Raw genomic sequence first — 15,595 nt, forward strand, 5'->3', positions numbered from 1 at the left:
CCCGAACAGCCTAACTTTTATAGTGAACTTAACAGGGGCGGACAGTGTTTCACACAAGATTATTGGTCAAAACCACTCAGACAAACAACTACAAGAAAACAACCCCACCTGCAAGAAAACAACCCCCTTGTGATTAGCAATCACATAGACCTTGTCCTTGAAGCCAGCTACTGGTAACAATATTTTTCTGAATTCCTCAATTGGGCGATGTGGGAACACTGTCGTGGGAACTTCTCATAGTTGCCCTGGTAGCTTGGTTTGCTCAGCTACAGCAAGCCATGGGATTCTTATTGTTTCAAAAATCCCTCAGCTGCTTTATGTCTACGTGACCTATTTCAGTTAACCATTCCTCTACAGAGCAGAATGGGAATCGAGCAAAGCTGCTTTATCTTGTGAAGCTGCATTGCAAGCTGCTGAAGCCTTGAGCTTTTTTGAGTATTGTTGCAAAGACAGCAGCTTTTGGGGCTGAGTTTAGAGCCTGGGGATCCTTTTCCCCAGGAGCTGTGCACATGGTGATTTTTCTGCCAATACAGTGCACGTGCTGGCATCTGGTACCACACTGCCATGTGCTTGTCAAAGGAAGGGGGAGATGGGTGTCAGGCAGTGGTAGTGTTTCCTGCCATTCAAAGCTGAAGGAGTTGATTGCAGTATGTGACAGGAGCTGTTCTCATGTGCCTTTGGTTGCAGATGTGGCAACAGGTGCTGGCTCTGCATCTCTTCAGTGGAATTCTGAGTCTTGGAGAAGTCATCTGGGTACACTGGCTCTATGTATTTCATGAGGGAGTTGCCAGGCTGCACCCAGGAGGTCACCCTGGCCCCTTTGCAGGCATTTCTTAGGAAGCAGTGTATTGCAGCATTTCATGCTAGCTTTCTTTCTCCCTGTTTGCTTTCAGCTGTTCCCATGAAGAATGTTTCACTGAATTTTAGGATGGATCCTGGTTTTGAGCAACAGGGACATCACAGGGGTATATTGCCAATGCTTCTTTAGGAGTAAGAGTAAAGGTTTAGAAGAGGATGACAGGTGTTGGGGAGTAGCTATGAGTTCAAACTGGGTTCACTGTCATTCAAAGCTGGAGATGTTTGTTGCAGTATCTTACAGGAGCTGTTCTTTTTTTCTGCCTTTGTTTGCAGATTTGTCCAGCAATGCTGGTTCTGCATCTTCTCTACAGGATAGCGGTATGGAGAAAGGGAGAAACTGCATGGGTAAGGCATGCATATTCATTCCCAGAGACACTGCTGGAGATAGCCCTCATTCAGCCTCTCTGTCATGAGTGGGCTCTTGCTCAGGAGGACTGTACCTGGTCATCCTTGTCTTCTGGCGCTAATGCACGAGAATGAGGGAAAGCAACCAAGTGAAGATAACTGCTCGGACATTTCCAAAGACATTGTGAGACTGTCAGTGGTACAGGACTCGTAAAAGTGTATGACTACCCATTTCCTCCAGGGGCTGGTGGTGAAAAAAACGCAGAGGCTCTGGCACGCAAATGGGTGCCAGAGCACACCGCAGTTGTGGTGCTGGCCATCCTTGTGTGTCTGTTCCTTCTGGCAGCTTTGGGCTACTCAGTGAAATGGTTGCTGAAGAGGAGACAACGGTGAGTGGGTTTTCCCAGCAGTCTTTGATAGATTGCTGCTCTTTGCAGGGAAGTGTTTCTAGTGAGAACATCCTGGAGCACAGGGAGCTCTGGGCAGCTCTTTGCTGCGATTTCTGCTAAGAGACTTCTTTACCGTTAGTCTGTAAATTCATATTAACATGTTTTCTTTTTGAAAACCCTTCTGTTCTGTCACAGAGAACCACTGCTGGGTGAATCTTACTTTCCTTTGCGGAGTAAAGATCCAGACGATGTGGAAAAAGAAAGAAAAATGGAGGAAATTGCTAAAGAGATCGAAAGTCTGCCTGAGGGTCCATGCACATTATTAAGACCTCCACCAAATGCCCTGCATGAAAATTAAATGTCTGTGTGCAGACAAAACATTACACTAATCTTGCATGTTCAAAAGTGATTCTGCAGCCATTTCAGAGGTACAACAGTGGGGGTTGTGTGAGAAACAAGGTAGTGTTTTTGCACTAGAAGTCGTTTTTGCAGTGGAAAATCCACTAACCATGCACATTCAAAAGTGATTGTGCAGGCATGACAGTACCACAGCCATGGGGACTATGTTAAGCAGGTAACGAGGAAGGTCCCGTTGTCACAAATAAGGAGGATAGCTAAGAAAAACAGAATGAGCAGTACGAAATCAGTGAAAACAAAAATCACAGGCCCTCTAGTCAGGAGAAAAAGGACAAATTAAGAGTTGGTCAAATAAAATTGTACATATATGGTATAGAAGGGCATCGAGTAGGTTATGAACCCGTAGTATTTAGTCAATGAGGAAAGGGCAGAAATCAGGTGTCAGTAATAGGAAATATAAGGTTATGGTAAACTTTTACTGTGTGCTCCTACTTGCAGGATGCCCACCATTGCAATAGCAAATAAAACAGCTTCACAGAAGACCCTGTCTATAAAAAAAAAAAAAAAAAAAAAAAAAGATTCTTCTCACATTATGATAAGCAGACCAGGGGTCAGGGGTCAGTGGAAGTTCCCACTGTCCCAAAATGAGGAAGACAGGTAAGAAGTACAGGATGAGCAGTGCAAAATCAGTAAGAACAAACAATCATAGGCCCTCTAGTAAAAGGAAAATGACCAATTAATGGTTGGTCATATGCAACCATACAAATATACAATACATATAGCAACAAGTATCAAGTAGTTTGTGAGCCTGAAGTACTCAGCCAATGAGGAAACGGGAGGAATTAAGCATCAAGTAATAGGGAATCTGCACTCCTGCTTGCAGGATGCCTGCCAGTGCAGTTGCTAATAGAAATGCTACTTCACTGAGATCCTTGCCTGAGCCTGTTGTGTTACTGGCTCTTGTTTCTCACAGGTGCAAGGGGTAACATGGAGGACAGAAAGTGCAGATAAGGCTGAGGCACTGAATAGCTTTTTGCTGTAGTCTTTGTCTTGTAAAGAATTTATCAGACAATCAAGTCATCAGCTGTGCTTAGAACAAGTTTATCAGAGGTAGGTCCTGCCCAGCTCACTTGTGGACATCATCTACTAGAATCTTAGTAAATCTTTCTGGAGTGTTTCCCACGGTATTCTCCTGCAGAGACTGGCTGATCAGGGCTTGAAGAGGTTTGCTGTGTGAAGAAGTGGCTGCATGACTGGGCTCAGAGACTCAGTGCACAGAGTTCAATCCTGTTGGTGGCTGGTCACCAGAGAGGTTCCCCAGTGCTCCATACAGTTTAGTATTCTCATCAGTGATCTGGAGAAGGGGGTCAAGTCCACCCTCTGTAAGCTTGCAGACAATACTAATTGGGCTCTCCAAAGCCATCCTATCCTGAAGCAGACCAACTCCCTGACAATTTGCATAGGCTAAGTCAATAGGCCAAGTCTGACTAAGTGACAGTCAAATGTAAATGCTGGGTGCTGCATTTGTACCAGAACCTGTAACAGTGGTGTGGGCTGGAAAGTTGCCCAGCAGAAAAGGGCCCAGTCCCAACAGCTGGGCTATGGGTATGAGCTGTGAGACACACAGGAAGATTTCTGCCATCATCTAGGTGAGCACCCTGTCACCTGGTTGCTCCAGTGCAGGAGTAAAAAGGCCAGTAGCCTGGAATTAGAGCACAGGGAAGCCAAGCAGCTGGATCCCTCTGAGGGAAGATGGTGTTGATAGAGCAATGGGACAAGGGTCACAAGTCATCAGCATCCAGAGGCAAGTCCTGTTAGGTGTGGAAGAGAAGTATCCCTTCAGGGAAGATGTCACCCAAGCAAGTGGACCTCCATGGAGATGGATCCAATACTAAAGGAAGTTAGCCATGCCTGGGGGGTTTATGGTGACCTGCAGTACGACAACCTGTTCTCCAAAGATCCAGTTTAAGTCAAGCACATGTGACCGCTGTAGCAGAAGTTTGTATAGAGTGCACCATTGTTCTGTGCCAATTCATTGGCAGTAATGAGCTGGAAAGAAGAAGAGGAACATATGTCAGATTAATTGGCTGGCCAACTTCAGTAATGCAAAGAAAGCCTCTCTCCCTCCGAATAGGCTCGCATCTCAGCTGTTGAGCTTTCCTCAAAGGCCCACCAATCAAAACTGCTGTGCAGAAACTACCCTGGAAGTTCCAGCAATTCAAAAAGGTTACATCCTACTCCCTACCTGTACAAATCTCAGCTACTAGGAGCAAGCATTCCCCTCTGCTCAGGATATAGTGGGTACATAGCATATGCCACTCTGTGGTTTTACTTGCATGATCATGGAGAGGACATGAGAAAATGGAATGGTAAAATCTACCTTGACCCTAGAGGTACATGAATTACAAGGAGAACAATTGCAAAAGCAGTGACTGAGAAGAACTGAGAAGTGTCTGGGAGAACTGCTGCTCCGGTTTCTGTGGGCAGTCGTCCAGACACAGGAACGAGCACTATGACCAGGACTAGACGGGCCATGCCTCCAGCCAAGTGGAAAGAAGGACAACCAGGTTTATCCAACTGTGTGGATTCAGTGGCCTGGAACATCAGCCCCACAAGTTTAAGACTCTAGTGGGCACCACTGTACCCTAATGCCAGCAAGCTAGAAAGCAGCAGACCCCATCTGTATTTGTGGAGTGACGGGGATTCCAACAGCTAACTGTACTTGAACTTGAAGAGAGGCTAACTGGGAAGGAGTGGCAAATGCACCCCACTGTGACTGGCCCCAAGGCTCCATGCATGCTTGACATACACTATCACAAGAGAGGGTACTTCAGTAATCCCAAAGTCACCAGTGGGCTTCTGGCATAACTGTCTTGGATATACAGCAAATTAAGTAGCTGTCTTTCCTTTTGGAGAACCCTTTTGTTGTTGGATTGCTGGAAATCCAATAACCCTCAGCAACGGGAGGTACATATGCACGGTACTTCACTGTCTGTCAGGTTACACCACAACAAATAGCCCCAAACAGCCTGTTTTAGCCTCAAATGCAAAGCACAGCAGCATGTTCCAGACACAAGGCATAAAGTCAGTTCTTACTCTGTGACATTAGTAAAGACTGACTCTTACCCCTGCTACCTGCCCATGGCTCAAAGGATCTACCTTAAAGGCAGGGTAAACAGCTTTCTTGGGAGATGTTAGATACATGCATGACTGTCCTGGTTTCAGTTAGAACAGAATTAATTTTCTTCCTAGTAGCTGGTGGAATGCTGTGTTTTGGCTTAGGATGAGACGAGTGCTGATAACACCCCGATGTTTTAATTGTTGCAGAGCAGTGCTTATACCAAGCCAAGGACACCTCAGACTTTTGCTCTGTCCTGCCAACAGGCAGGCTGGGGGTGCAGTAAGAGCTGGGAGGGGACAGACCCAGGACAGGTGACCCAAACTAGCCAAAGGGGTATTCCATACCATCTGACGTCATGCTAAACAATATATAGGGGTGGCTAGCCGGGGGGAGGGGGCCGGACTGCTCGGAGTTAGGCTGGGCATCGGTCAGCGGGTGGTGAGCAATTGCATTGTGCATCACTTGTTTGTACATATTATTATTATTTTCCTATTATCACCATTGTAACATTATTGTTATTATTGTTATTATTATTTTGTTATTATTATTTTCCTGTCTTATTAAACTGTCTTTATCTCAACTCACGGGCTTCACTTTCCATTTCTCTCCCCCGTCCCAGAGAGGGAGGGGGGAGGGTGAGCGAACGGCTGCGTGGTATTTAGCTGCCAGCCGGGTTAAACCACGACAGTCTTTTTGGTCGGTGGACACTGGTTGGTTCAGGTGGGGATGAAGATAGATTCTCTTTAAGTTGGTGGAACTCTTCAGAAAGTTTCTCCACAGCTGAGACGCAGGCCTGTAAGGAAGAGGAGAGACTTTCTTCGTACTGCCGGAGTTGTTTAGCCACTTCATCCACTGTGGGTTCCTCATCCTCTTTCCAGGCCATTATTGCCAATGAGCTGGCATATGATGATGGTGCACTCCGTACAAACTTCCGCCACATGGGTCGTGTACACCTGACTTCATCTGGATCTTTGGATGTTTGTCTGAGGTCTGGATCCTCATAAATCACTTCCCGTACGGCTAATTCCCTCAGGTACTGGATTCCCTTCTCCATAGTGGTCCACTTGCCTGGTAGACATAAAAGTTCTTCCTTGAAGGGATACCTTTCCCTCACAGCTGAGAGGAGACGCCTCCAGAGGCTGTGAGATTGTGCTCCATCTGCAATTGCTTTGTCAATGCCTGCGTCTCTAGCAAGGGATCCCAGTCGCTTGGCTTCCCTGCCGTCTAATTCCACACAGTTGGTTCCAGAGTCCCAGCATCGGAGCAGCCAGGTGACAAGCTGCTCACCTATACAGCGACCAAAATCTTTTCGCACATCTCGTAACTCACGCTCGTTTAGGCTTCGGGTAGTTACTGTTGATTTTTCGGCATCCTCATCTTCCTCCTCCTGAACCCTTGATGGCCCAGCGTCGTCGTCGTCTCCGTCGTCTCTATATCTAGATTTGGCAGAAGACTCTCTGCGTTCTAAACGACCTGAATCTCTATACCATTTTTTCACCTTCTCTACAGGGGCAGCTTGCACTGCCACTGCTCGTTTCTCTGACCTTGTTACAGGGTCTGCCACAGAGGTTGGAATACCCTCTGCAGGGTCAACTTGCACTGCTACAGCTCTTTTCTCTGACCCAGCCACAGGAGCTGGAGCGGCCTGAAACCAGGACAATGACCTACAGGCACTCCTGCCATCAAATACAGATGAGCAGAGTCTTCATTCCAGGTTGTGACGGGCTTCTGCACAGATGGAGAACTGCAGTGACTCTAAGGGCCAAGGATAATGATGTGGGATGCTCACACAGGCCTAGATACCCACAGCTGCAGGGAGCCTTTGCCTGTGATGTCAGTGCCCTTCAAGGCAACAAGTGTTCAAGATTTACCTGTGCCATCCCTTGGATGACCCCATGAACAGTAGTGCACTTGCAAGGACGGGCTGAAGCATCACCACCTCCTGTGTCTAGTCTTCTTTCAAGAAAGACTTGCTGGCAACTCTAGGTTGATCTGAAGTGCAATTAACTATTACCCATCTTAGAAGGTAAATCAAGATGGACATCTTTGAAATTACCAGCAGGAAGTGTGTATTATAGGTGAACCTATGTTTTTCTGTTGGAGCTACAGCATCTGAAAATGTAACTACAGCAGAGAGCTCAAGTGGTTGCATGTCAAGCTGAAACATGCCCGACTCCTCCTGCTGCCTGCATCCCATTCCAGAGCCATTGTAATTCACCCCACATGTTCAGTCCTCTCCTGACCATTTCCAGGGACTTAGTGCAATTTTTCTCAGAAATCTCCCAAGTAGAAATACAAAAACATTCAATCAACAGACATCTTAGAATGGCACCCAGTGTCCAAGGAACTGGAAAGTAGTATGTATTATTTAGAAGTACAATGCATATTTCACTAGGTAGCTTACATGGATGGAAGTGACACCTTGACCAACACAAACACTAGAGAAGTAAAAAATTTGAGTATCTCAGGAAATGTAACCTTCCTATGTTAAAAAAGCTTAACTAACTCATGGTACTGTATGATGCAGTTTTATCATCTTGTAAGCACCCACTAGAACATAGAGATGCACATTGTAGAGTATTTCTCAGAAAACTAGTTACATATTTAGGGTACAAGATTTATGTCAGCATGGATTACTTTACAGATCCTATTTTTCACTCAACGCCTTGTGGATTTTCTCCTGTTACACCAGATGCAGTGAACAAATGCTAACATCTCTCAACTCTACACAGAATCTTTCCCTGACTTGTTTAACTGAAATAATCACATCTAAAGGAAACTATCCCATCTTCCCATTTTTTAAGATGTCCTTTTTTTGTACAGAACATCTTTCAACCAAAGTACCACTTCTTTCAAGAATGGCCAACTATCTTTGGTCAGTGTGAAAACTGTAGTTTCCAGTATGCCACATATCACAATGATTTTCTATGTTAACATGTTCAAGTGTCCATGTTAATTTTTGAGCACACAGTTAAAAAGTTAAATCACCAAAAAAAAACAAATGATTAATGAGGGCTATCTAGAAATTGAAGCTTAATTCATGAAGTCTAGAGTTAAAGACTGAAGTCCTGTGACATTTTATGCACATTTCCTAATGCTGACCTTACCAACCAGCTGTGGGTACTCATTTTAATTTTTGAACAAGTAATCTCAGAAATAATGGAGCCTATTTCATGTACAAGTGACTCTCAGAAGTGCCTAATTTATTTTGAACGTCTTCTGGCTCCTTAAGCCTTAAAATACCCCCTTCACCTGGTAACAAGATTCTACCCTAAGAGAGGAAAATGAGAGGAAAAGAAGAGCTGGAAGATGTGCAAGCATTTTTAAGTGCAACAGGGACAGTTACAAGAGGAAGAGCAAGGCATTCTGCAGGACTGCTAAAACAGATCTGTAACCATATTAATGTAACAAAATAAACATGCTTACAGTGACAAGGCTAACAGCAAAGCTCATGTTTTCTTTCTTGATCCACAGTTAATTCATGGTACTTCAGCAGTCATTGACATAACCAGTCAGATGTCACTCAGCTTGCTGAACAACTGAGTTAAATATAAGAAACAGCTTAGTTTTATGTTGACAAGGAATACTAGGAGTTTCAAGTACCAACCATTTGGTCTCTCTAAAGTATTAACCTAAGCCCCCTGACACAGTATTGTAATACCATATGCTAGTTTGGAGCAATGCATCCAAAGGTATCACAATCACTTGGGTTACCTTTTTACTTGCATTCTCTCACCAGAGAAGCAGCAAAGGTGCATCCATCAGTATTTCTTTTCATTTGGAAGTTACCATTCTCTCAAAATCCTCAGGCCAAAACCCGAGAACAGAGCAAGTGGAAACAGAATCAATAGCAAGTTGGAGGATAGAGATGAACAGAAGTATACTGCATCACAGCGAATATGGAGGTCAGAAAGTTGAAGAAACCAAGATGGATAGTTGCTCACAAAAGGAAAGAAGGGCACAGGAAAAGAGATCAGACATCCTGAAAGATAGCCAGTTATAACCTAAGAACTACTCAGGAAAGCAAGAAAAACACAGAAAAATCCAGGCAGTGTAGGAGGTGAATCTTCTCTCACTGCAGTTAGTTTACTTGAGCTCTTTGTGGAGTGAATGCTGTTAAATATTTTCTTCCTGAAGACATCAGAACAGCAGCTAAATTAGATAAACGTTATTAGATTGAAAATACAATTGGATTATTGTTTTATCAGTTTGAACACTGAAGATATGACAGGTATGAGTTGTCAAAAATGGAATTCCGATGTGTATGAAGTCTTCCCACACCATGCAGAGTGGAAAGCCAGCCAGTTGTTTGTGTTTGAGACTCATACCACAAAAACTAGGCAGTCACACATCTGGGATCTCTCACTTCTAAAATGAATGAATTCATAAAACAGGTCAGGGTCATTTCATCTTTTTTCCAGATTAGCATGCAGTTTGTTTCCCCACCCCACCCCCCCAGAAAAAGAAGGCATAGTGACTTCACTCCCTAAAAGCCCATAGTCATTCTTGTTTTTAGAGGAGAACTGAGGAACAGAGAACAGACGCATTCTAAAAATGCCAAGTCACAACTTCGCCTTTACCTTTGCCTTCCCCCAAAACTTATTTCTCCCTTCCAAAGGTCTAGAGGAGCTTTGAGATTCTTAATGCATTTAGGGAAGACAGAGAAGCCTTGAAGGACTGTTTGAAAGGTGTTGTTAACTCAGTTCTTGAAATACGCAGTTCAAGAGTTGAAAGGAAGGTGCTTCCTTTAGAAAAGGCAAATAATCATAACCACAACATTACACAAACATCCCCTCAGAATTTCTAAGAACAACCTCCTAGTAGAGTTCAGATACTGAGAAGTGCTGTGTTACCAGGTTACCTCTTTGCCTTCAGGAAAAAATAGTTGATTCAATCAGCTCTGTAACTCCCTGTAGACTTCAAGTTATTTTTAAAGCTTTCTCCAAACACTTTCAGGGGACACCAAAGAAAAAAGTATTTTTGGCATGTTTGGAGAGACACCTTTACTAATAAGCTGTCCTATCTTCTAAGGCAAAAGGAGCCAAGCAGCTGCAAGAGGTAGTGCAGCATAGCAGCAGTATTGGGTAGATCCACCCTCACTCTTGGGGAAGAGCACATGCACGTATTCCAGTAGTTTATAGGCAAAAAGTTTGGGAGATTAAAATACATTTAAGTTCCTACAAACTAAACCAAAAACACATGAATATTAATAACAGAATAGGAAATAATTATAAAAGGAGCTACTGGCGGTATCCAGCTAGTTCAGGAAAAAAATGTTACTACTTCATAAAACAAAAATGTACAAGGGCACACTAAGTGACTCAAAAGAAACATGTCAGAAGTATGTACAGGTACTAATGGAAAAGTATAGAGTATCTTAATGAGCGATTACAGAATTGGGTGTTAATGTAAAAAACACTTGACCTTTGAGTTGCAAGTAACTTCTCATGAGCACCTTAGAAGTAGGCAAGTAGCAAGCGAAAACCATTGTTTTAGTTAGTCCTGCCAATTTAATTCGGATGCACGTTTTCCACTTAAGGCAGACGGACATGTATAGACGACTTTCAAGCTTCACCATCAGGCCAAACTATCAGAACACCAAATAGAAGTCCTGTTGATCCCATTCCTTTGGGAGATGGGAGCTATGCTGTCTGCACAGCATAACACACCCCACAAACACTGCCTGTGACCCTGCTTAGGCTGATGCCCTTGTAGCTAGCTGTAGAGCTCTAGTTGAAGCTCTGCGTAAGCCCCCCACCTTGATGTTGTGGTCTGTGTTTCAGGATTGCCTGAGTACAAAACATGTAAGATATGCTGTTCAAACTCCAAGGCTGAAATTCCTGAAAAAGCCTTTAGAGGACAGTGAAGAATTGCAAATGACGCATTTTCAGCTCTGGCCTCATAGTGATCCTTAAGGATTTTTAATACACATTTTGAATTCTGACTTAAAATGCAGGCTAGTTGTGACTTCTGTGTTCATGTGTGCTTTTTATGTGTTATGGCTTCTAAAGGTTGTATTTTTGATTTTATTGTGTGCTTCCCTGCTAAAAAGTAGTCCATGCTGTTATATCCATTTCTGTTGTCTTTAGCCTTGCTAAGCTAAATCAATGCTGAGCCAACTGCTCTATTGTCAAAAGGAGTTCAGTGTCTCATGCCCAGATCTAACAAACAGTCATGCTATCCTGACAACAGGACACTGGTGCCGATGCTGGAAGCCACAGTGATCCTAGGTTTTGACTAGGAGACTTCAAATCAGTGACAAGTTTTCCTTCTGGGTCCAAATATTGCAATTCTCTGTGGGAAAAGTTGGGCTACATTTTCAAGAGCTGTAAACCACTACTACATTATCTTTAGTTTTACACTGAATTAGGTGGCTAGGTTTTCAACACTTACCAGATGTTTTCTGCGCTTTGGGATGCTATTTGCTGCTACCAGTATAATTGCTGCAGTGCTTACACTAAGCCCAAAGCTTTTCAGTTTCTCATACTACTCTGCCAGTGAGCAGGCTGGGGGGTGGCAGGGGGAAGGAACTGGAAGTAGACAACCAGGACAGCTGATCCAAACCGGCCAAAAGGGTGAGACTTCATGCTGAACACACCACTGCTCATGGATGGGGGTGGGTGTTTTTCAGTGGGTGGTGAGCAGTTGCAGCATGCATCACCTGTTTTGCACCATGACTACTGTTACCATTTTTGTTTTCCTGGCCTATTAAACTGTCTTCATCTCAACCCACAAACTTTTACGTTTCCCCCCCATTTCCCTCCCCAATCCCACTCACATGGCAAAGTTAAGGAAAAAACTGTATGGTGCTGAGCTGCAGGCTGGGTAAAACCACTACAAACACATCCCTCAAGTACACCACGCTCACAAGACACCCGAGAATCCCCACCCAACTCCTGGCCTAGACCTAAGGGCCCTGCTGTTCACCACCTGGTCCAACTTCAGCGTTCACAGGTAAATACACATGCTCACCCCACATACCTTAGCCCAGGAAAAGAAAAACAGCTCTCACCAGCAGCAGGCACACATGCAACCTGCAGCCTCCCTCCAGCCACCAGTGCACCACTTGCTGCACAATTTATAAGCCAGTCCCCCAAGTCTCCACCTCCAGCTCTTACCCCATATGCTTATTACCCCACATGAGCAGCCCATGTTCCAGAACCTTCTGGAAAGGGCTAGAAAGGAGGAGGTGGTCAGCAGGGGGTGCTATTGCTGGGGTCTTCCTTTCCCCCATGCTGTCAGAACCACAGCTGCAAAGACAGCGCAGGTGGTTACTACATGGTGCCTAGAGAAGCCAGGAGATGAAATGACCCTGTTTTCAGAGTAGCATGCAGTGTGTTCCCCCAACACGCAAAAAAGTAAACAAAATGTAGTGACTTCACTGCCTAAACCTATCATCATTCTTCTTTTTAAAAGAGGACTGAGAAACAGAGGACACAGGTGCATTCTGGAAGTGCCACATCACCTGTGTTTGCCTCCCCATCAGACTCATTTTTCTCTTTAAAAGGCCTAAAGGAGTTCTGAAATCCTTGATGAATTTTAGGGAAGATGGAGAAGCCTTGAAGGACTGTTTCAAAGATGCTGGTAATGCAGTTCTTGAATTAGGAAGCTGGTCAAGAGCTGCCAGAAAGGTGCTTTGTTTAGTAAGCACAAATGACAACCATAACCCCATTACCCAGCAACCCCTCACCATTTCACCAAACACCCTAAAAATAAAATACTGAAAAGCCCTGTCTTTTGAATTGCCCTTGTACTTGACTGTGACAGAATATGGGCTTCACAAGCAGTAGATCAAAGTCTTTCCCGTTTCCTTAAACCACATTACTACTTTGCCTTCAGGAAGAAATAGTTGATTGTATCTACTCTGTAACTCCCTAGGGACTTAAGAAATAGATCTGTATTTTCAAACCATCTTTAGAGGACACCAAACAAGGAAATTCTGGCATGAAGAAACACCTTTACTAGTCCATTATCCTGTTTTCTCTATCTAAAATAACTACAAGAGGTAGCACAGCATAGGAAGTGTATCTCTCAGATCTACCCTTCATCTTGGTGTTGGAGCACATGCAAATACTCCAGACATATACAGGCAAAACACTTTCCCAAGTTTGAATGCTAACATGAGCTGAGCACAGTTACATGGGATAAACAGGATACAAAAGGTGTATCACCCAAGCTGCCTGAGCCAAAGGCTGTCTTTGACACAACTCACGGAGACCTAAGACTTGGTCAAGTCCCCTTCTTCCTCTCCAACTAGGGAGGATACAAGTCCACTACTGCAGGCACGCATACAGCACTCTCCATTTTCACAGGAACACACACAGCTGCAGATCCTTGAACACCAAAAAAGGCCCCTCTGGCTGTCCAGAACCCCTGCCCACATCCTAGACCCCTTACCTACTTCACAGCTCTCCTCCTCACCAGCAGTTCCAGCTTCAACTCTCAGGCATGACTCCATCCTGGTTTGGGATAGAATAATTTTCCTCCCTGTACCTGGTGTGGTGTTGTGCTTCGGGTTTAAAATGACTCACGTTGGTAACACACTGATGTTTTAATTGTTACAGAGCAGTGCTTTCAGAAAACCAATGACTTCTCAGCTTCTCATACCACCCTGCCAGTGTGCAGGCTGGGGGCACACAAGGAGCTGGGAGGGGACAGAACCAGGACAGCTGACCCCGGCTGGCTTCAGGAATATTCCAGATGTGGCTTCCTGATGAGCGGTTTCAAGGGGTGACTAGCCAGAGGGCTTGAAGACCTCTGTGTGGGGACAGCCTAGGAATCAGCCAGGGGGTGATGAGCAATTACCTTATGCATAGGTTGGTTTGTACAGGTTTTATTATCTTTCTTACTCTTCCATCCTGTTCAACTGCCTTTATATCAACACACAAGCTTTTAGTTGCCCCCTCCCCTCAGAAATTCCACCAAGGGAGGAAGGGTGACCCAACAGCTGCGTGGTGCTGAGCTGCCAGCTGGGTTAAACCACCACACACACACTGGACCCTCAAGTACACCGTACTCAGAAGACCCTCCTCCCCCCCCAGGAATCCCCACCCTGGCCCAGACCTGAGGCCCCTGCTATTCACCCCCAGCCCAACTGAAGAGCCCACAGGTGAATACACAGCCACAGCCCAGCCTGGGGAAGATGCACACAGCCCTCACCAGCACCAGGCATGACCTGCAGCCTCCCTCCAGCCACCACTTCACAGCCCTGCCCTCCCCTCGCTCATGCCAGACACCCCACCCCCACCACATTTCCTTAGGGGCACACTGCTCCTGTCATGTCCAACCCCGGAGAGGGGTGGCCAGGACCACACAGGTCCCACATACCCATCAGCTCTGAGAATCTGACAGAACCCCCAGCCCCCAGTGGAATCTTCCTGGTGATGGCAGACCCTGATTGAGCCTCACCCTTCACCTTAGGACCCGCTCCCATCCTCTCGCACACCAGGCGCAGGGGCTGCACCTCCCCAGCTGTAACACCACTACTCCAGCCTCGGTGTCACACCACGGGCTCAATGACCCGCTGCTCCAGAACCCTCTGGAAAGGGCTGGGGGGTGCTGTTGCTGAGGTGCTCCCTGCCGCCAGGCTGGCAGAGCCGCAGCTGCACAGGCAGCAGGGGTTTACTGGGGGGTGCCTAGACAAGGGTGTCCTGCCTTTGCGAGGTCTGCTCTTCTCAGCCAATTTTAAATGGATTAAAGCCCATTTCCTACCAAACATGTGACATGTCGTCCTTTTCTCCTTGGTCTCACACAGGCACCACGGACTGGGGGTGCCTACACCCCCGCCCTGGCTCCAGCAGCTGGCACCCAGCGCACTCATCAGTCCACCCGGTAGCTGGCTGTCCAGGACCAAAGTCATGCAATCCTAGAATAATTTTGCTCAGAAAATAAATAAATAAATAAATAAATAAATAAATAAATAAATAAGACCAGACCTTTAAGCCTTGAACAGTCGTGCTTACCCTTTACTGGCTTCCCTCTGCCTCCTTGCCAGGCTTGGACACCACCTGGCACATTTGTGCAAACCCACCACTGATGTCTCCTTAGCTGTGCTGGGTTTTTCTTTCTCACTGAAGGAGTTGTCCAGCAGTTCTTGGCAAGCCCATGCTAAGGACTGCACCTCGGTATCTGAAGGATGTTGAAACTTGCTGGACAAGGCAAACAGTGTTGATGTCTGAAAACCAGATCACGCGCAATAGATGACCACCATTTCTGCATACTGCATATTTTTGGTTGTATGATTGTGTGACACTTAAGAGCAGAAAGCAAAAAAAAAAAAAAAAATTATTTATATATTTTTACACCAATGTTTATAGACTTGCCAGAGTAAATGGGTTGCCTGAACCTTTTCCAGTTAGCTAGTTAACTCATTCTTAATGAATGTGATATTTAATTTGTAGCTTTGGGAGCTCTCTTCACTATGACTTACATCTTTGTCCAGGAAATCACATGTTCTTTTGTTTCAGGAAGCACTCTCCTTTAACAATAAAATAAGCATTGTGTGGTGCTTTTTTTTTTTTTTCAA

This window comes from Aythya marila (assembly GCF_965140915.1).
Source record: "Aythya marila genome assembly, chromosome: 1".
Taxonomy (NCBI): domain Eukaryota; kingdom Metazoa; phylum Chordata; class Aves; order Anseriformes; family Anatidae; genus Aythya; species Aythya marila.